The sequence below is a fragment of the Schistocerca americana genome, chromosome 1 (assembly GCF_021461395.2).
Source record: "Schistocerca americana isolate TAMUIC-IGC-003095 chromosome 1, iqSchAmer2.1, whole genome shotgun sequence".
Classification (NCBI taxonomy): Eukaryota; Metazoa; Arthropoda; class Insecta; order Orthoptera; family Acrididae; genus Schistocerca; species Schistocerca americana.
The window spans coordinates 49,403,564-49,425,332 of NC_060119.1; positions in this window are offsets into that span (position 1 = coordinate 49,403,564).

Below are 21,769 nucleotides of genomic sequence, written 5' to 3' on the forward strand. Positions count from 1 at the left end.
TTACTGTATCTCTTGGCTCCTCTCATTGACGATGAAACACAGAATTTGCATCGGAATTAAATACGAAAGGCACTATGCCGACTTAGGTACAAGAGGACTGACATTTCTTAGTGTCTATGTTTTGAGCCTCTCCTGTGAGACTAGTTTTAGATTCCTATGCTTCACGTCCAATTTACTGTATCCTTTGGACCTTCACTTTGACGATGAAACACTGAAATTGCATCGGAATTAAATACAAAGGGCACAATGCCAACTTAAGTAAAGAAGACTGAGCCTTCTTACTGCCTATGCTTTGAGCCCTTCCTGTGTCACCGGTTGTAGGATTCGATTCTTCATGTCCAAATTACTGTATCCCTCGGACCTTCCCTTTGTCGATGAAACACAACAATTGCATCGGATTTAAATACAAACGGCACAATGCCGACCTTAGTACAACAAGACTGACTTTTCTTAGTGTCTATGTTTTGAGCCTTTCATGTGAGACCAGTTTTTGACTCTGATGCTTCACTTCAGGTTTACTGTATCACTTGGACCATCACATTGACGACGATACTCAGAAATTGCATCGGAATTTAATTCAAAAGGCACAATGCCGACTGAAGTATAAGATGACTCACTTTTCTTAGTGGTTACGATTCGAGCGTTTCCAGTAGCACTAGTTTTAGATTCCGATGCACAACTGCTGGTTTGCTGTATCCCTTTGAACCTCACTTTGACGTTGAAACACAGTAACTGCATCGGAATTAAATACAAAATGTACAATGCCGACATAAATACAAGAACACTGAGTCCTCTTTCCGGTTATGATTTGTGCCTTTCCTGTGAGACCAGTTTTACATTCCGATGCTTCACTTTCGGTTTACTGTATCCCTTGGACCTTCACTTTGACGATGAAACACCGAAATTGCATTGGAATTCAATACAAAAGGCACAATGCCGACATAAGCACAAGAACACTGACCCTTCTTACCGTCTATGATTTGAGCCTTTCCCTTGAGACCAGTTTTGGATTCCGATGCTTCATTTCAGGTTTACTGTGTCCCTTGGACCTCCACTTTGACTATGAAACACAAATATTGCATCGGAATTAAATACAAAAGGCACAATGCCGACTTAAGTACAAGTAGACTGAGTCATCTTACTGTCTATTTTGTGAGCATTCCCTGTGAGGCCAGTTTTACATTCCGATGCTGCACGTCAGGTTTCCTGTATCCCTTGGACCTTCACATTGACGATGAAACACAGAAATTACATCGGAATTAATTACAAAATGCACAATGCCGACTTAAGTACAAGAAGATTGACTTTTCTTAGTGTCTATGATTCGAGCCTGTAGTGTGTCACCAGCTTTAGACTCCGATGCACAACTGCGGGTTTACTGTACCCCTTCGATCTTCACATTGACGATGAAACACAGAGAATGCATGGGAATTAAATACAAAAGGCGCAATGCCGACTTAAGTATGAGAAGTCTAAGACTTCTTACCGTCTGTGTTTCGAGCCTTTCCTGTGTCACTAGTTTTAGATTCCGATGCACAAATGCAGGTTTACCGTATCCCTCGGAATTTCACATTCACGATTAAACACGGAAATTGCATCGGAATTAAATACATAAGGAACAATACCGACTTAAGTACAAGAAGACGTACTATTCTTAGTGTCTATATTTCGATCCTTTTCTTTGTCACAAGTTCCAGATTCCGATGCACAACTACAGCTTAACTGTATCCCTTGGACCTTCACATTGACGATGCAATACAGTAATTGCTACGGAATTAAACACAAAAGGCTCAATGCCGACTTAAGGACAATTGGACTGACTTTTCTTAGTGTCTGTGATTTTAGCCTTTCCTCTGTCACCATTTTTAGATTCCGTTGCACGACTGATGTTTTCTGTATCCCTTAGACCTTCACATTGACGATGAAACACAGTAACAGCATCGGAATTAAATGCAAAAGGCACAATGCCGACTTCAGTACAAGAAGACTTACTTTTGTTAGTGTCTTTGTTTTCAGCCTTTCCTGTGAGACCAGCTTCAGATTCTGATTCTTCACTTCAGGTTTACTGTATTCCTTGGATCTTTATTTTGACGATGAAAACAGTAATTGCATTGGAATTAAATATAAAAGCACAAAGCGGACTGAAGGACAAGAAGACTGACATTTAATAGTGTCAATGCTTTGAGACTTTCCTGTGAGACCAGTTTTTGATTGCGATGCTTCACTTCAGGTGTACTGTGTCCCTTGGACCTTCACATTGACGATGTAACGCAGAAATCGCATCGGAATTAAATAGCTAAGGCACAATACCGACTTAAGTACAAGAAGACTGACTTTTCTTAGCGACTATGTTTCGAGCCTTAACTGTGTCATCAGTTTTGGAATCCGATGCACAACTTCAGGTTTACTGCACCTCTTGGACCTACACATTGATGATGAATCACAGTAAATGCTTCGGAAATAAATACAAAAGGCACAATGCCGACTTTAGTACAGGAAGACTGACTTTTCTTAGTGTATATGATTTGAACCTTACCTGTGAGACAAGTTTTAGATTCCGATGCTTCACGTCAGGTTTACTGTAATCCTTGGACTTTCACATTGACGATTAAACACAGAAATGGCATCGGAATGAAATACAAAAGGCACAATGCCGACTTAAGTACAAGAAGACTGAGTCCTCTTACCGCCTACGAATTGAGTCTTTCCTGTGAGACCAGTTTAATACTCCGATGCTGGGCTGCAGGTTAACAGTACCACTTGGTTTTTCACATCGAAATTAATTACAGAGTGCACAATGCCGACTTAAGTACAAGAAGACTGACTTTCCTTAGTGTCTTTGTTTCGGCCTTTACTGTGTCGCCAGTTTTAGATTCCGACGTACAACTGCAGGTTTACTGTAATCCTTCGACCTACACATTGACGATGAAACACAGAACAGGCATCGGAATTAAATACAAAAGGCACAATGCCGACTTAAGTTCAAGAGGACTGACTTTTTATAGTGTCTATGCTTTGAGACTCTCCAATGAAACTAGTTTAAGATTCCGTTTCTTCACGTCTAATTAACTGTATCCCTTGGACCTTCACTTTATCGATGAAACACAGAAATTGCATCGGAATTAAATACACAAGGCACAATGCTGACTTAAGTACAAAGAGACTGAGTCATCTTACTATCTATGCTTAGAGCATTTCCTGTTTCACCAGTTTCAGTTTCCGATGCTTCACGTCCAATTTACTGTATACCTTGGACCTTCACTTTGACGAAGAAACACAAAAATTGCATCGGAATTAAATACAAAGGGCACAATTACGATTTAAGTACAAGACGACTGACTTATCTTAGTGTCTATGTATTGAGAATTTCCTGTGAGACCAGTTTCAGATTCTTATGATTCACTTCAGGTTCACTGTATCCCTTGGACCTTCATTTTGACGATGAAACACAGTAATTACATCGGAATTATATACTAAATGCACATTGCCGACTTAAGTACAAGAAGACTGACTTTTCTTAGTGTCTATGCTTTGAGCCTTTCCAGTGAGACCAATTTTAGATTCCGATGCTTCACTTCAGGTTTACTGAATCACTTGAACCTTCACGTTAACGATGAAACACAGTAATTGCAGCGGATTTAAATACAAAAGGCACAATGCAGACGTTAGTACAAGAAGACCTAGTCTTCTTACTGTCTATGTTTTGAGCCTTGCATGTGGGACCAGTTTTTGATTGCGATGCTACACTACAGGTTTACTGTATCCCTTGGACCTTCACTTTGACGATGAAACACAAAAATTTCATCGGAATTTAATACCAATGTCTCAATGCCAACTTAACTACAAGAGGACTGACTTTTCCTAGTGTCAATGTTTTGAGCCTTACCTGTGAGACCAGTTGTAGATTCCGATGCTTCGCTTCAGGTTTACTGTATCCCTTGGACCTTCATATTGACGATGTAACACAGAAATCGCATCGGAATTAAATACATAAGGCACAATACCGACTTAAGTACTAGAAGACTGACTTTTCTTAGCGACTATGTTTCGAGCCTTAACTGTGCCATCAGTTTTGGAATCCGATGCACAACTTCAGGTTTACTGCACCTCTTGGACCTACACATTGACGATGAAACACAGTAAATGCTTCGGAAATAAATACAAAAGGCACAATGCCAACTTAAGTACAAGAAGACTGAGTCTTCTTACTGTCTATGATTTGAGCCATTCCTGAGTCACCAGTTTTAGATTCCGACGCTTCACTTCAGTTTTACTGTATCCCTTGGACCTTTACTTTGACGATGAAACACAGAAATTGCATGGGAGGTAAATGCAAAAGTCACAATGCCGACTTAAGTACGAAAAGTCTAAGTCTTCTTACCATCCTTGTTTTGAACCTTTTCTGTGAGACCAGTTTTAGATTCCGATGATTTAACTTCAAATTTACTGTATCCTTTGGACCTTCACATTGACGATGAATTACAGAAATTGTATCGGAAATAAATACAAAAGGCACAATGCCGACTTAAGTACAAGAAGACTGACTTTTCTTAGTGTCTATGTTCCGTCCATTTCCCGTGTCACCAGTTTTAGATTCCGATGCACAACTGCAGGTTTACTGTATCCCTTGAAACTTCAATTTCACGATGAAAAACAGAAATTCCATCGGAATTAAATACATAAGGCACAATGCCGATTTAGGTACAAGAGGACTGACATTTATTTGTGTCTTTATTTTGAGCCTTTCCTGTGTCACCAGTTTTAGATTCCGATGCATAACTGCAGCTTTACTGTATCTGTTGGACCTTCATATTGACGATGAAACACAGAAATTGCATGGGAGCTATATACAAAGGGAAACTGCCGACTTAAGTTCAGGAACACTGACATTTCTTAGTGTTTATGCTTTGAGCCTTTTCTATGTCACCAGTTTTAGATTCCGATGCACAACTGCTGGTTTACTGTAACCTTTGCACCTTAATATTGAAGATGAAGCACAGTAATTGCTTCGGAATTAAATACAAAAGGCACAATGCCGACTTAGGTACAAGAAGACTGTCTTTTCTTAGTGTCTGTGCTTTGAGCCTTTCCTGTGTCAACATTTTTAGATTCGGTTGCACAACTGCTTGTTTTCTGTATCCCTTAGACCTTCATATTGACGACGAAACATAGTAATTGCATCGGAAATAAATGCAAAAAGCACAATGCCGACTTAAGTACAAGAAGACTGAGTCCTCTTACCGTCTATGAATTGAGTCTTTCCTGTGAGACCAGTTTAATACTCCGATGCTGGGCTGCAGGTTAACAGTACCACTTAGTTTTTCACATCGAAATTAATTACAGAGTGCACAATGCCGACTTAAGTACAAGAAGACTGACTTTCCTTAGTGTCTTTGTTTCGGCCTTTACTGTGTCGCCAGTTTTAGATTCCGACGTACAACTGCAGGTTTACTGTAATCCTTCGACCTACACATTGACGATGAAACACAGAACAGGCATCGGAATTAAATACAAAAGGCACAATGCCGACTTAAGTTCAAGAGGACTGACTTTTTATAGTGTCTATGTTTTGAGACTCTCCAATGAAACTAGTTTAAGATTCCGTTTCTTCACGTCTAATTTACTGTATCCCTTGGACCTTCACTTTATCGATGGAACACAGAAATTGCATCGGAATTAAATACACAAGGCACAATGCTGACTTAAGTACAAAGAGACTGAGTCATCTTACTATCTATGGTTAGAGCATTTCCTGTTTCACCAGTTTCAGTTTCCGATGCTTCACGTCCAATTTACTGTATACCTTGGACCTTCACTTTGACGAAGAAACACAAAAATTGCATCGGAATTAAATACAAAGGGCACAATTACGATTTAAGTACAAGACGACTGACTTATCTTAGTGTCTATGTATTGAGAATTTCCTGTGGGACCAGTTTTGGATTCTTATGATTCACTTCAGGTTCACTGTATCCCTTGGACCTTCATTTTGACGATGAAACACAGTAATTACATCGGAATTATATACTAAATGCACATTGCCGACTTAAGTACAAGAAGACTGACTTTTCTTAGTGTCTATGCTTTGAGCCTTTCCAGTGAGACCAATTTTAGATTCCGATGCTTCACTTCAGGTTTACTGAATCACTTGGACCTTCACGTTAACGATGAAACACAGTAATTGCAGCGGATTTAAATACAAAAGGCACAATGCAGACATTAGTACAAGAAGACCTAGTCTTCTTACTGTCTATGTTTTGAGCCTTCCATGTGGGACCAGTTTTTGATTGCGATGCTACACTACAGGTTTACTGTATCCCTTGGACCTTCACTTTGGCGATGAAACACAAAAATTGCATCGGAATTTAATACCAATGTCTCAATGCCAACTTAACTACAAGAGGACTGACTTTTCCTAGTGTCAATGTTTTGAGCCTTACCTGTGAGACCAGTTGTAGATTCCGATGCTTCGCTTCAGGTTTACTGTATCCCTTGGACCTTCACATTGAAGATGAAACACAGATATTGCATCGAATTTAAATACAAAAGGCCCAATGTCGACTTAAATACAAGAGGACTGAGTCTCCTAAGCGTCTATGATTTGCGCCTTTCCTGTGAGACCAGTTTTACATTCCGATGCTTCACTTCAGGCTAACAGAATCCCTTGGACTTTAACTTTGACGATGAAACACAAAAATTGGGTCGGAATTGCATACAAAAGGCACAATGCCGACATAAGTACAGGGAGACTGAGTCTGCTTACTGTCTATGTTTTGAGCCTGTCTTGTGAGCCAAATTTAGATTCCGATGCTTCACTTCAGGCTAACTGTATCCCTTGGACTTTCACATTGACGATGCAACACAGTAAATGCATCGGGATTAAATTCAAAATGCATAATGCCGACTTAAGTACAAGAAGACTGTCTTTTTTTTAGTGTCAATGGTACGAGCCATTCCTGTGAGACCAGTTTTATGATCCGATGCTTCACTTCAGGTTTATTGTTTACCTTGGACATTCACTTTGACGATAAAACACAGAAATTGCATCGGAATTAAATACAAAGGCACAATGCCGACTTAAGTGCAAGAAGATTGAGTCTTCCTACGGTCTATGTTTCGAGCCTGTCCGGTGTCACCAGTTTTAGATTCCGATGCACAACTGCAGGTTTACTGTATCCCTTGGACCTTCACATTGACGATGCAACATAGTAAATGCATCGGGATTAAATTGAAATGCATAATGCCGACTTAAGTACAAGAAGACTGTCTTTTTTTAGTGTCTATGGGATGAGCTATTCCTGTGAGACCAGTTTTAGGATCCGATGCTTCTCTTCAGGTTTATTGTTTACCTTAGACCTTCACTTTGACGATGAAAAACTGTAACTGCATCGGAATTAAAAACAAAATGCACAATGCCTACTTAACTACAAGATGACATAGTCTTCTTACTGTCTATGTTTTGAGCCTTCCCTGTGAGACCAGTTTTAGATTCCGATGCTTCACTTCAGTTTTACTGTATCCCCTTGACCTTCACTACGACGATGAAACACAGTAATTGCATCGGAATTAAATATTAAAGGCACAATGCCAACTTAAGTACAAGAAGACTTATTTTTCTTAGTGTCTATGATTTGAGCCTTTCCTGCGAGACCAGGTTTAGATTCCGATGCTTCACTTCAGGTTTACTGTATCCCTTGGACCTTCACTTTGACGTTGAAACACACAAATTTCATCGGGATTAAATACAAAAGGCACAATGCCGTCAAAAGTACTATAAGACTGTGTCTTCACACTGTCTATGATTTGAGCCTTCCCTGTGAGACCAGTTTTAGATTCCGATGCTTCACTTCAGTTTTACTGTATCCCCTTGACCTTCACTACGACGATGAAACACAGTAATTGCATCGGAATTAAATACAAAAGCCACAATGCCAACTTATGTACAAGAAGACTGACTTTTCTTAGTGTCTATGTTTCGAGCCATTCCGGTGTCACCAGTTTTAGATTCCGATGCACAACTGCAGGTTTACAGCATCCCATGGATATTCACATTGACGATGAAACACAGGAATTGCATCGGAATTAAATACAAAATGCACAATGCCGACATAAGTACTAGAAGACCTAGTCTTCTTACTGTCTATGTTTTGAGCCTTCCCTGTGGGACCAGTTTTTGATTGCGATGCTACACTACAGGTTTACTGTATCCCTTGGACCTTCACTTTGACGATTAAACACAAAAATTGCATCGGAATTTAATACCAAAGTCTCAATGCCGAATTAAGTACAAGAAGATTGACTTTTCTTAGTGTCGATTTTTTGAGCCTTTCCTGTGTCAACAGTTTAAGATTCCGATGCACAACTGCTGGTATACTGTATCTGTTGGACCTTCACATTGACGATGAAACACAGTAATTGCATCGGAAAAAAATACAAAATGCACAATACCAACTTAAGTACAAGAAGACTGACTTTTCTTAGTGTCTATGTTTAGAGACTTTCATGTCACACCAGTTATAGATTCTGATGCCCAAATGCTGGTTTACTGAATCCCATGGAGCTTCACATAGACGATGAAACACAGTAACAGCATCGGAATTAAATACAAAATGCACAATGCCAACTTAACAACAAGAGGACTGACTTTTCCTAGTGTCAATGCTTTGAGCCTTACCTGTGAGACCAGTTGTAGATTCCGATGCTTCACTTCAGGTTTACTGTATCCCTTGGACCTTCACATTGACGATGAAACACAGATATTGCATCGGAATTAAATACAAAAGGCCCAATGTCGACTTAAGTACAAGAGGACTGAGTTTCCTAAGCGTCATTGTTTTGCGCCTTTCCTGTGAGACCAGTTTTACATTCCGATGCTCCACTTCAGGCTAACTGAATCCCTTGGACCTTAACTTTGACGATGAAACACAAAAATTGGGTCGGAATTAACTACAAAAGGCACAATGCCGACATAAGTACAGGGAGACTGAGTCTTCTTACTGTCTATGTTTTGAGCCTTTCCTATGAGCCAAATTCAGATTCCGATGCTTCAATTTAGGCTAAATGTATCCCTTGGACCTTCACATTGACGATGCAACACAGTAAATGCATCGGGATTAAATTCAAAATGCATAATGCCGACTTAAGTACAAGAGGACTGTCTTTTTCAGTGTCTATGGTACGAGCCATTCCTGTGAGACCAGTTTTCGGATCCGATGCTTCACTTCAGGTTTATTGTTTACCTTGGACTTTCACTTTCACGATAAAACACAGAGATTACATTGGAATTAAATATAAAGGCACAATGCCGACTTAAGTACAAGAAGATTGTGTCTTCCTACGGTCTATGTTTCGAGCCTGTCCTGTGTCACCAGTTTTAGATTCCGATGCACAACTGCAGGTTTACTGTATCCCTTGGCCCTTCACATTGACGATGAAACACAGAAATTGCATTTGAATTATATAAAAAAGGAACACTGCCAAATTAAGTACAAGAAGACAAAGAGATCTTACCGCCTATGTTTTGAGCCTTTCCTGTGAGACCAGTTTTAGATTCCGATTCTTCCCTTCAGGTTTACTGTATCACTTGGACCTTCACTTTGACGATGAAACACAGAAATTGCATCGGAAATAAATACAATAGGCACAATCCCGTCATAAGTACTAGAAGACTGTGTCTCCTCACTGTTTAGGATTTGAGCCTTCCCTGTGAGACCAGTTGTAGATTCCGATGCATCACTTCAGGTATACTGTATCGCATGGACCTTCGCCTTGACGATGCAACACAGTAAATGCATCGGAATTAAATACAAAACCACAATGCCGACTTAAGTGCAGGAAGACTAAGTTTTCTTACTGTCTATGTTTCGAACCTTTCCTGTGTCACCAATTTTAGATTCCGATGCACAACTGCAGGTTTACTGCATCCCATGGACCTTCACAATGACGATGAAACACGAAAATTGCATCGGAATTAATTATAAAAGGCACAATGCCGACTTAAGTACAAGAAGACTGACTTTTCCTAGTGTCTGTGCTTTGGGCCTTTCCTGTGTCAGCAGTTATAGGTTCCGAAGCACAACTGCTGGTTTACTATATCCCTTGGAACTTCACATTGACGACCAAACACAGTAATTGCATCGGAATTAAATATTAAAGGTACAATGCCAACTTAAGTACAATAAGACTGACTTTTCTTAGTGTCTATGTTTTGAGCCTTTCCTGCGAGACCAGGTTTGGATTCCTCAGCTTCACATCAGGTTTACTGTATCCCTCGGACCTTCACTTTGACGATGAAACACAGAAATTGCATAGGAAATAAATACAAAAGCCACAATGCCCACATACGAACTAGAGGACTTTGTCTTGTCACTGTCTATGATTTGAGCCTTCCCTGTGAGACCAGTTTGTGATTCAGATGCTTCACTTCATTTTTACTGTATCCCTTGGTCCGTCCCATTGACGATGCAACATAGTAAATGCATCGGAAATAAATACAAAATCCACAATGCCGACTTAAGTACAAGAAGACTGACTTTTCTTAGTGTCTATGTTTCGAGCCCTTCCTGTGTCACCAGTTTTAGATTCCGATGCACAACTGCAGGTTTACTGCATCCCTTGGACCTTCACATTGACGATGAAACACAGGAATTGCATCGGAATTAAATAAAATGGCACAATGCCGACATAAGTACAAGAAGCCCTACTCTTCTTAATGTCTATGTTTTTAGCCTTCCCTGTGAGACCAGTTGTAGATTTCGATGCTTCACTTCAGGTTTACTGTATCCCTTGGACCTTCACTTTGACGATGAAACACAAAAATTGCATCGGAATTTAATACCAAAGTCTCAATCCCGACTTAAGTACAAGAAGACTGACTTTTCTTAGTGTCTATGTTTCAAGCCATTCCTGTGTCACCAGTTTTAGATTCCGATGCACAACTGCTGGTTTACTGCATCCCTTGGACCTTCACATTGACGATGAAAAACAGGAATTGCATCGCAACTAAATAGAAATGGCACAATGTCGTCACAATTACAAGAAGACTGCGTCTTCTCACTGTCTATGATTTGAGCCTACCTGTGAGACCAGTTATAGATTCCGATGCTTCACTTCAGGTTTACTGTATCCCTTGGACCTTCACATTCACGATGCAACACAGTAAATGCATCGGAATTAAATACGAAAGCCACAATGCCGACTTAAGTACAAGAAGACTGACTTTTCTTAGTGTCTATGGGTCGAGCCTTTCCTGTGTCACCAGTTTTAGATTCCGATTCACAACTGCAGGTTTACTGCATCCCTTGGAGCTTCACATTGACGATGACACACTGGAATTGGATCGGAATTAAATACAAAAGGCACAAAGCCGACTTAAGTACTAGAAGACCTAGTCTTCTTACTGTCTATGTTTTGAGCCTTCCCTGTGAGACCAGTTTTAGATTGCGATGCTTCACTTCAGGTTTACTGTATCCCTTGGACCTTCACTTTGACTATGAAACACAAAAATTGCATCGGAATTTAATACCAAAGTCTCAATGCTGACTTAAGTACAAGACGACTGAGTCTCCTATACGTCTATGATTTGAGCCTTTCCTGTGAGACCCGTTTTAGATTCCGATGCTTCACTTCAGGCTAACTGTATCCCTTGGACTTTCACTTTGACGATGAAACACAGAAATTGCATCGGAATTAAATACAAAAAGCACAATGCCGACTTCAGTACAAGATGACTGAGTCTTCTTACCGTCTCAGTTTTGAGCCTTTCCTGTGAGACCAGTTTTAGATTCTATAATGATATGTTTACGTAATGTGTATACGTAAACATGCAGTTATAAATGTCCCCGTTCGTGGCCGCTAATTATAACAATATGTTTACTTTTGTGCTGTAACATATATCTATATTCAGCGGTGGAAACATATTTGCGAACGCCTACCGTGTGTGACTGTTTCTTGTTGGATCGTCTGATCAGTCGAAGTTGCATTGCGGAAGAGAGTAAATGCCTATTTAAAATATAATTATTTTTGGATAACTCAACATGAATTTCCTAAGGGACCGTAGTTTATCATGCATTTACCAATAGAACATGTCGCGGAGAAAATATTTCGCCGCATACAACTTCCGTCCGATTTCGTCGAAAGAATTCGTGACTGTGAACTCTCTATTTGGAAGAAACATAAAGAAAATTAAATAACTTCATGAAGGAGTGAGACATAGATTCTATATTAAACAAATAGTCCATACACCAGTTCCATTAAAGTCTGAATTTATGGCAATTAATAGACGAACTTACACTGCAACGAAGGATTTAACATGGAAGCCATTTTGACTGGCACTTCTCGCAATGAAAACAATTCCTTTGACGTTTTCACATACACGTCGCACAATAAATCTACTGCTAGGCTCTTTTAGTATTACACATTTACTTAACACTAGAACAATATTATTTTTAACAATAATAATACGGCGGTAAGACATGCGCGTCCGATACACGTTACAGGAGACAAGAGAAGAATGAGTAGCTGTTCATCGAGAATATCTAGTACATCAAAAAAAAAACAAAGTGTCAAAAAGTGTTCTTCTTCTGTCCGTTTTTCGCGCCGCGGTTTTCAAAGTCAATAACTCCCAGCATCTCTGACGGCGCTTCGACAATAAACAAGTTAGGTCACAGGTCGTTCGCCTTTCACATTCTCGCAACATTATTTGCTAACTGTAGCTGTTGCCGAGCGACTGCTCGATTAGTGAATGATGTAAAATGATAAGGCAATCACATAATGTTTCATTGCCTTCCATGTGAAACTTGGAAATCATGGAGATTACCAAGATTCACATGTCGCCCTTAACATTATGGGATTGAGTACTTTTCAGATTTACATTGATCAAACACAGAATTCCTGTCATTTGATTATTAGGATTACACAAATATGGTGATCTCTCATTCATAGACAAAGTCAGTTCTTAAGGTAAAGATACACAAAAAAATTTAAAAACTAAGACAGTAAATCTACGAAGTTTACAATGGACATTATACATTATACTCATTACAGTCCTTTTTTTACAGAGTTCATACCGACCATCTTTGTGGCCTCAAGTTATTTTCCAGAGCTCATAGGCTCTTTGCTCCTGAAAGAAAACACATAGGATTCATCTTTTTATACACACATAATTCTCACACAATTCTCACTCATGGAGTTTCTCACACGTGTCCATTTTGATACACATATACTTCTCACACATGGAATTTCTCACACGTGTCCATTTTCCATTGCTCACTAGTTGTTATAATTTTTACTCTTTCATTGTTTGTGTATTGACAGGAAAGTTAAAATTTGATTCTTCTCCAGGTGAAACTTATGCCTTGAGAAGTTGGATCGCTACTTTGCGGTCTCCGAGTAGAAAACTTTTCATCAGCTCTGGCGGGCGAGTCTCACTCGCACGTTACGTACACACGTTACATGTAACAAAAAATATAAATACCCATTAGTCTAAGAACTAAGCTTAAATCTAATTTTATTACTTGGGATTCATAGGAATTTGACTTTGTCACTATTCGCGTGTGGTTTGGCTGTTCGCATTTCATCCACGGGATATAACATTAGCATAGTATGTGATATGTTGTGAATTCATATAAGAGTCCTTTATTTTGGGAGGGGCTTTCATGGAAAGTCCGTTTCGTCGAACTGCAGCGGGAGTGCTGTGCAAGTACATCACTTTAAATTTAACGCGTTTGTTGCGTCGATGGACGTTGACACAGGCTGATTGTTAGAGCTGAATCGCAACTCGAGGCGCTCACCAGCCTCCACGCGGTGCTTCAGCTTTTCCGCGCACGGTTCAGTGAACACGTTGCGAGGATGGTGTTGTGGTTTGCTGAGCTGGTGCGGAGGGACGAGGATTACCAGGAACAGAGACTCCATTGAAACCATCCCTGTCTCCACATTTTCCAGCCGATTTTGAAGATTTTAAGGTAGGCTAGCGCTCGCACTTTGCAAAGCAGCTAACACACTTGGTTTCCGATGCACTGCACGTAATCACATCACCGCCTTCGGTTACACAACCGGACTATCATTGTGCGTCGGCCCATCTGCACGTTTAACACTTTTTATCTTCATCGTGTCTGTGGCAGACTTCCACACCATTTTAAGCCTTCACTTATACACTACTATGTACACAATTTTTTTACAGTTTATAATCATATAGTTTGTCTCACTTTGAAGCTTGCTAATTGAGAGCTTCGATTATCATGTTCATTTCAATTTCTGTTACTTTGTTGGTAACTATCTTTAACATTTCGCTTTACATTGTTCATCTTCTTTCTCTAAGACTAATTATGCTTTTAGTTCACAGTCACAATACATTAGTTTCTCCGATCTGTTAGCAATTATTATTATTTTAATTCATTTCAACCGTTCTTTCTATTTATTAGATTCATTAAAGTTATCACTGTCATTTCAACAAAAACTCTCTTTTTACTAGATGTGAGGATCAATGAGCCACATTTGATCGCCCTCTCACATGAGAACAGAACACCATTCAAGAAAATATTCAAATTCCTTATCGCGATCTCGGTTTCCGTCTCGGATTGACTTTAAAAGGAAAAATAAAGACATTTCAAAACTAGCTTTTCCCGATTTCGTTCACGCGTTTCCTTTTGAAAATCGTATGCCAAACCAGCCTTCCACGTCAACCGCATTTCTCAATCTGTGACGTCAAGTCTACGGGACGGGTTTAGGCCGGTTAGGGTATTTACACAAATTCAGAAGAAAGACATAGATATAATAGTACATAGAAGAAGAAGTCTAGCAAACAACTCCTTGTTCCTTATGACTTAGAAATTAATTTCCCTTTGCGCCGTACGTCTGCGTACGCGCTCCAATTAAGAACTAGTTGGGTTGTTTTGCCGGCTGTTTCATTGTCACTTTATTCTCGCCTTGACGCCTGCTTGCGCTACACTGCATTGACCTCTATATATGACCTTAAGTCATCATTGCTTTGTCCTTGCCACTTACGCTCTTATACTTGGTATTTATTTCACTTATGGCTTTGAATGTATCTGTCCTGCGTATTGCAGTTACAATTAATGCTACTTTGTTTATCTAGCTGAAGGATAGCGCTTTCGTGGTGATGGTGGTACTTACAAGTAACTCACAAGCTTCGTAAACATTACGCTATTTTAATGCAGAGATGAACCTGTTCCAGATTTCTATGTACATTGTAACTTAATCTAGACATAGATGACTTAGAAACTAGTTACTTGTTTTCCTTTTTAATGGGATCAGGAACCAATAATTCTCAAGCGACCCTTGTCCTTGACGAAAATAAATTTCGTTTCTGGATCATTGCTCCTTGAAATTAAAAAAAAAAATTCTTACATACTATGTTTTATTTTCACTTCTTTAGCATTTCATATCGCAGAAGCCGGCTTGTTAGGCATATCCTTCGCTTTATATTTCATTTTTCTCTCTTAAATATTATCTCCTTAAGACTAAATCTTAAAACTAAAGTTCTTGGAGTTGATCACTTTCTTTGTTAAACAAGAATTTTTTTTTATTAATCAGCTTGTCTGTACTTAAATTGTGGCTCAAGATAAAATATTTTAAATTGTCTGCTGTATAGCAAGATAGACTCACTGTCGTGTAATATATTCTAAGCATTTTTTTTTTTTTTTTTTGTAACGACGTCAAATCACTTGTCACTTAGTCACTAGCGGCTAACCTTCTCTTGTCATTATAAAGCTTTCCTTTTGACTTATTCTGTAGCATGATATTTTTTAAGATCAGAGTGATGGTATAACCCTTTTATTTTTCCATTTGCGGGATCAGAAATCAGATAACAACCTGTATGCGGTATACGAAGGATCTCGTAAGGTCCCTCAAAAAGACTTTGCCATTTTCGATTTTTGTGTAAGAGCAACGGTGGTTTAAAGTGTGTTTTTAGCAAGACCTTTTCGCCTACTTTATAAGTTAACACCGTATCTCAGTACATGTACGTCATGGTTAGTCTCTCCGTCGAAGTGGTCGCCCCCATTCTGTCTCACAGCATCACTTAGGGAGCTTTCAGATGCTGAACTTAGTTTTCCTGCTTTTGTGGTTTTGATTGGCCTTCATCATTAGAAAGTTTGACCTATCTGACATTGTGAGAACACTGAGGAACAAAATTACTGTTATGCACAAACCTCGTGTCAAAATGTTGCTGCGTTTGTTCTGGTGTGCAATACGTGTTACTGTCTTCCGCGTTTGCGAAAAATACAGGGGGATTGTAATGCCTTCGCAGGGTCTGATGATTTTTATTACTATTATGATTTCCGGAATTGTTACTGTGAAATCCACCTTCACACTGTGGTTTGCCATTAAACTGTGTGTTTCTGTATATTCCCTGCGCTTGATTTTTATTAGGTGCGGAGTTGTATTGGTATGAGTGGGCGTTATCAGCTGTTTTTTGCTGCCCGTAATATGAGTGTTGGCTGCGCGAGTACGGTGCATTCCATTGCGATCCGCTCTGCTGTTGCCAACCTTTTTGACTGAAACCGTTTCCAAACTTCTGCTTGTACGATTGATTGCCGTACTGGTTACCAGTCGTGTTATACACGGGATTGAATCGGTTGTGTTGATTATGTCTATTCCTTTTGTGCGGATACCCACTGCCTTTATTTCCGTTTTGCCAATCGTTACTATTTTTTGAATCGTTCCCTGGATTTTCATAGCCGTTACTGTCGTAATGTTGTGGCCAAGAATTGTGCGGAGTATTCCGCGGTTTGTTAGCTCTCGTGTCCTCATAGATCAGGTCTAGGGAATCTAATATCGACAGAAAGGTATGTGGATCATCGTCTGGTATGGCTATCAGCTTGTCACGAACAGATATGGGTAACTTAGACTTGAGAATCATAATTACATCTTTACTATTGATAGGGTTATCCCAATACCTAATTTTGCCAAGATATTTTTCGAAGTACTTTCTCAGGCTACTATTCCTGGGGTCAAATTGTTCTGCATTATAGACTTCTTTACGAAGGCGCTTCTGAACACCTTCGCTCCAAAATTTGCTGAGGAAACAGTGCTCAAACTCCTTATATGTTCGACAATTATCAACCATTTCTGTTCCCCATATTGCCGATTCGCTACCTATATATCCGGTAACAAATTGGATACGCTGTCTATCAGTCCACGAATTTGGAAAAATGCCAGAGAATACACGAAGAAAAACAATTGGGTGAATATTTCGTTTTTCCGGGTTAAAGGTTTGAAAAACTCGATGCTTTATCATGCTTTCTACCTTCATCATTTTTACTACTGAGTCAGATTCTTGGTTTCGGTGACTAACTGGAATATGTGATGGTGAAGTGTGTTCATTAGATACAACAGGTATTCGGAATTGACGAAATAATTCATCTTCTTCCTCTGAGGCTAGAGAGTCAGGAAAATTCGGTCTCTGTATTCGGGAACTACTACTCACTTGTGCCTTCAGGTTATTTAGCTGTTCCGTTACCTCTTGCTTCCCCTTTGGTAATTCTTGCTGAAGGGTACGCTTAATGCTACCGAGTTCAGACATTACGGTATCTCCGGAGCTTCCAGGAGTTGACAAGATACCAAGAGTAGTTGCTTTCACAGTCTCTACTCGGTCTTTGTTAATTTTATCTTCGACAAATTTGTCCTTTCCAGCAATCCAGTTCTCATACTTTTCTCTAAATTCTCTCTCATGACTATCTAGCCTCTCCTTTACTTTCGTTTCCGTTTCCAGAGTCAAGTTTGACATTCCCTCGGTTAATTTTTCTACCTGCGTAGTTACTCTGTCTAATCTGTGATTAACCGTGGTTACGGTGGAATCAAGATTCTTGGTTGCCTTTCGGATGTCAGCTGTCTCGCTTTGCATGGTAGCTAATGTGTCATTCAGTTCGATAATTATTCCACTTCGCATTTGAGAAACAGCATCCTTAACTTGGTTTGCTACTTCTTTGGCTACGTTTTCTCTAACAGTTTTTATTTCTTCGCTTACTGTAGACAGTTTATCTTCAAGCGAGGCTAACATTTGGCGATTTCCGTCCTGCATCATTTAACTTATTTGACTCAGTAGCTGTTTGAATACATCGTCTGTCACTACCCCTGAATTGCTTTCACCTGCCTCCCTTGTAACCGGTATATGGCTACGACTACTAGTGGCAGTAACTATGCTGGCATTGTCTAGTTCAGTACCAGTAACATTATGGTGTGAGGCATCAAAGTCCGTAAGATTTCCCACTTCACTTTCTACAATTGTTTCGATTGGTGTCTCAGCCCTACTAATTATTCTGCGGGACCCTAAGCGACGCGACACTTCACTAGTTTCATTCTGTTCATTTGAATCCAGTGATGACATTTTATCGTCTGCCATAGCTCACTTATTTATAAACAGTAAGTCAATGAAGTTCGTTTGAGCTACGGCCGTCAGCTGTCGACAGATATGTAATTTATCGGTTGCGAGTCGGTTGTCACTGCTACGTCCAAGTTCGGAATGTCGGGAGTTGCACGTCACGAGAACAAGAGACTATTCTGGACCGTAAAGAAAGTATGGCTGCACACTGGTCAAAATAAATGAAAACAAAGGCTGGTCAGCTCCGTGAACAGGCAGCGGACATTTAAAAACAATTGATATGCAATACAAAACAATGTAATTTAAACAATACTTGAAGAAATTTCTACTCTACTAAATGCAATCTACTGAATTCAAATCAAATTTTTACTGCAACTACTAAAGATCGTCACAAATTGATTAATGTCGGACGAAATTAAGGAAGCTTGCCTATGGCTAACGAAATTTTAACTTACGTTGTTGATGACTGCCTTGGGCGTTGCAATTAGATTTTTGCACAAATTCTGTTCCAAAAAAAAAATCTCTCTTCCGTAAATTTCCCTGAATATCTCGTTTCTTGCGCTGAATGGAAATTTTATTGGATGGCGTTTACATATGTATACATAAACATACAGTGTATACATAAACATACAGTTATAAATGTCCCCGTTCGTGGCCGCTAATTATAACAATATGTTTACTTTTGTGCTGTAACATATAGCTATAATCAGCGGTGGAAACTTATTTGCGAACGCCGACCGTGTGCGGCTGTTTCTTGTTGGATCGTCTGATCAGTCGGAAGTTGCATTGCGGAAGAGAGTAAAAGCCTATTCAAAATATAATTATTTTTGGATAGCTCAACATGAATTTCCTAAGGGACCGTAGTTTATCATGCATTTACCAATAGAACATGTCGCGGAGAAAATATTTCGCCGCATACAACTTCCGTCCGACTTCGTCGAAAGAATTCGTGACTGTGAACTCTCTATTTGGAAGTAACATAAAGAAAATTAAATAACTTCATGAAGGAGTGAGACATAGATTCTATATTAAATAAATAGTCCATACACCAGTTATATTTAAGTCTGAATTTATGGCAATTAATAGACGAACTTACACTGCAACGAAGAATTTAACATGGTTGCCGTTTAGACTGGCACTTCTCGTAATGAAAACAATTCCTTTGACGTTTTCACATACACGTCGCACAATAAATCTACTGCTAGGCACTTTTAGTATTACACATTTACTTAACACTAGAACAATATTATTTTTAACAATAATAATACGGCGGCAAGACATGCGTGTCCGACACACGTTACAGGAGACAAGAGAAGAATGAGTAGCTGTTCATCGAGAATATCTCGTACATAAAAAAAAAATGTAAAAGAGTGTTCTTCTTCTGTCCGTTTATCGCGCCGCGGTTTTCAAAGTCAATAACTCAAAGCATCTCTGACGGCGCTTCGACAATAAACAAGTTAGGTCACAGGTCGTTCATCTTTTACATTCTCGCGTCATTTTTTGCTAACTGTAGCTGTTACCGAGTGACTGCTCGATTAGTGAATGATGTAAAATGATAAGGCAATCACATAATGTTACAATTCCGATGCATCATTTCAGGTTTACTGTATCCCTTGGACCTTCACATTGACGATGAAACACCGAAATTGCATCGGGATTAAATACAAAAGGCACATTGCCGACTTAAGTACAAAAAGACTGACCTTTCTCAGTGTCCATGTTTTGAGAATTTCCTATGTCACCAGATCTAGATTCCGATGCTCCTTTTCAGGTTTACTGTATCCCTTGGACCTTCACATTGACGATGAAACACCGAAATTGCATCGGAATTAAATACAAAGGGCACAATGCCGACTTAAGAACAAGAAGACTGACTTTGCTTAGTGTCTATGTTTTGCGCCTTTCCTAGGTCACCAGTTTTGGATTCCAATGCTTCTCTTCAGGTTTACTGTATCCCTTCGACCTTCACATTGACGATGAAACACAGAAATTGCATCGGAATTAATTACAAAAGGCACAATGCCGACATAAGTGTAAAACGGATGACTTTTCTTAGTATCTATGTTTCGAGCCGTTCCTGTGTCACCAGTTTTAGATTCCGATGCACATCTGCAGGTTTACTGCACCCCTTGGACCTTCACATTAACGATGAAACACCGATATTGCATCGGAATTAAATACAAAAGGCACAATGCCGACTTAAGTACAAGAAGACCGAGTCTTCTTACTGTCTATGTTTTGAGCCTTCCCTGTGTGACCAGTTTTAGATTTCGATGCTTCACTTTAGGTTTACTGTATCCCTGGGACCTTCACTTTGACGATGAAACACAAAAATTGCATCGGAATTAAATACAAAAGGCACAATGACGACTTAAGTAGAAGAAGACTAAGTTTTCATGCTGTCTATGATTTGAGCCTTCCCTGTGAGACCAGTTTTTGATTCCGATGCTTAACTTCAGGTTTACTGTATGCCTTGGACATCCACTTCGACGATGAAGCACGGCAATTGCATCGGAATTAAATACGAAACGCACAATGCCGAATTAAGTACAAGAAGACTCATTCTTCTTACCGTCTATGTTTTGAGCCTTCCCTGTGAGACCAATTTTATATTCCGATGCTTCGCTTCCGGTTTACTGTATCCCTTGGACCTGTACATTGACAATGAAATACAAAAATTGCATCGGAATTAAATACAAAAGGCACAATGCCGACTTAAGTACAAGAGGACTGACTTCTCTTAGTGTCAATGTTTTGAGCCTTCCCTGTGAGACCAGTTTTAGATTCCGATGCTTCACTTCAGGTTTACTGTACCCCTAGGACTTTCACTTTGCCGATGAAACACAGAATTGGATCGGAATTAAATACAAAAGGCACAATGCCGACTTAAGTACAAGAAGACTAATTTTTCATAGTGTCAATTTTTCGATCCTGTCCTGTGTCACCAGTTTTAGAATCCCGGACACAACTACAGATTGACTGTATCTCTTGGACCTTCACATTGACGATGAAAGACAGGAATTGCATCTGAATTAAATACAATATGTAGAATGCGGACTTCAGTACAAGAAGACTGAATCGTCGTACTGTCTATGTGTTGAGCTTTCCCTGTGAGACAAGTTTTATATTCGGACGCTTCACTTCAGTTTTAATGTATCCCTTGGACCTTCACTATAACGATGATACACAGAAATTGCATCGGAATTAAATACAAAACGCACAATTCAGAATTAAGTACAACATAACTGACTTTTCATAGTGTCTATGATTCGACCCTGTCCTATGTCACCAGTTTTTGAATCCGATTTTTCATATCAGGTTTACTGTTTCCCTTCTACCTTCACATTGACGATGCAACACAGTAAATGCATCGGAATTAAACACAAAAGCCACTATGGCGACTTAAGTACAAAAAGACTGACTTTTCTT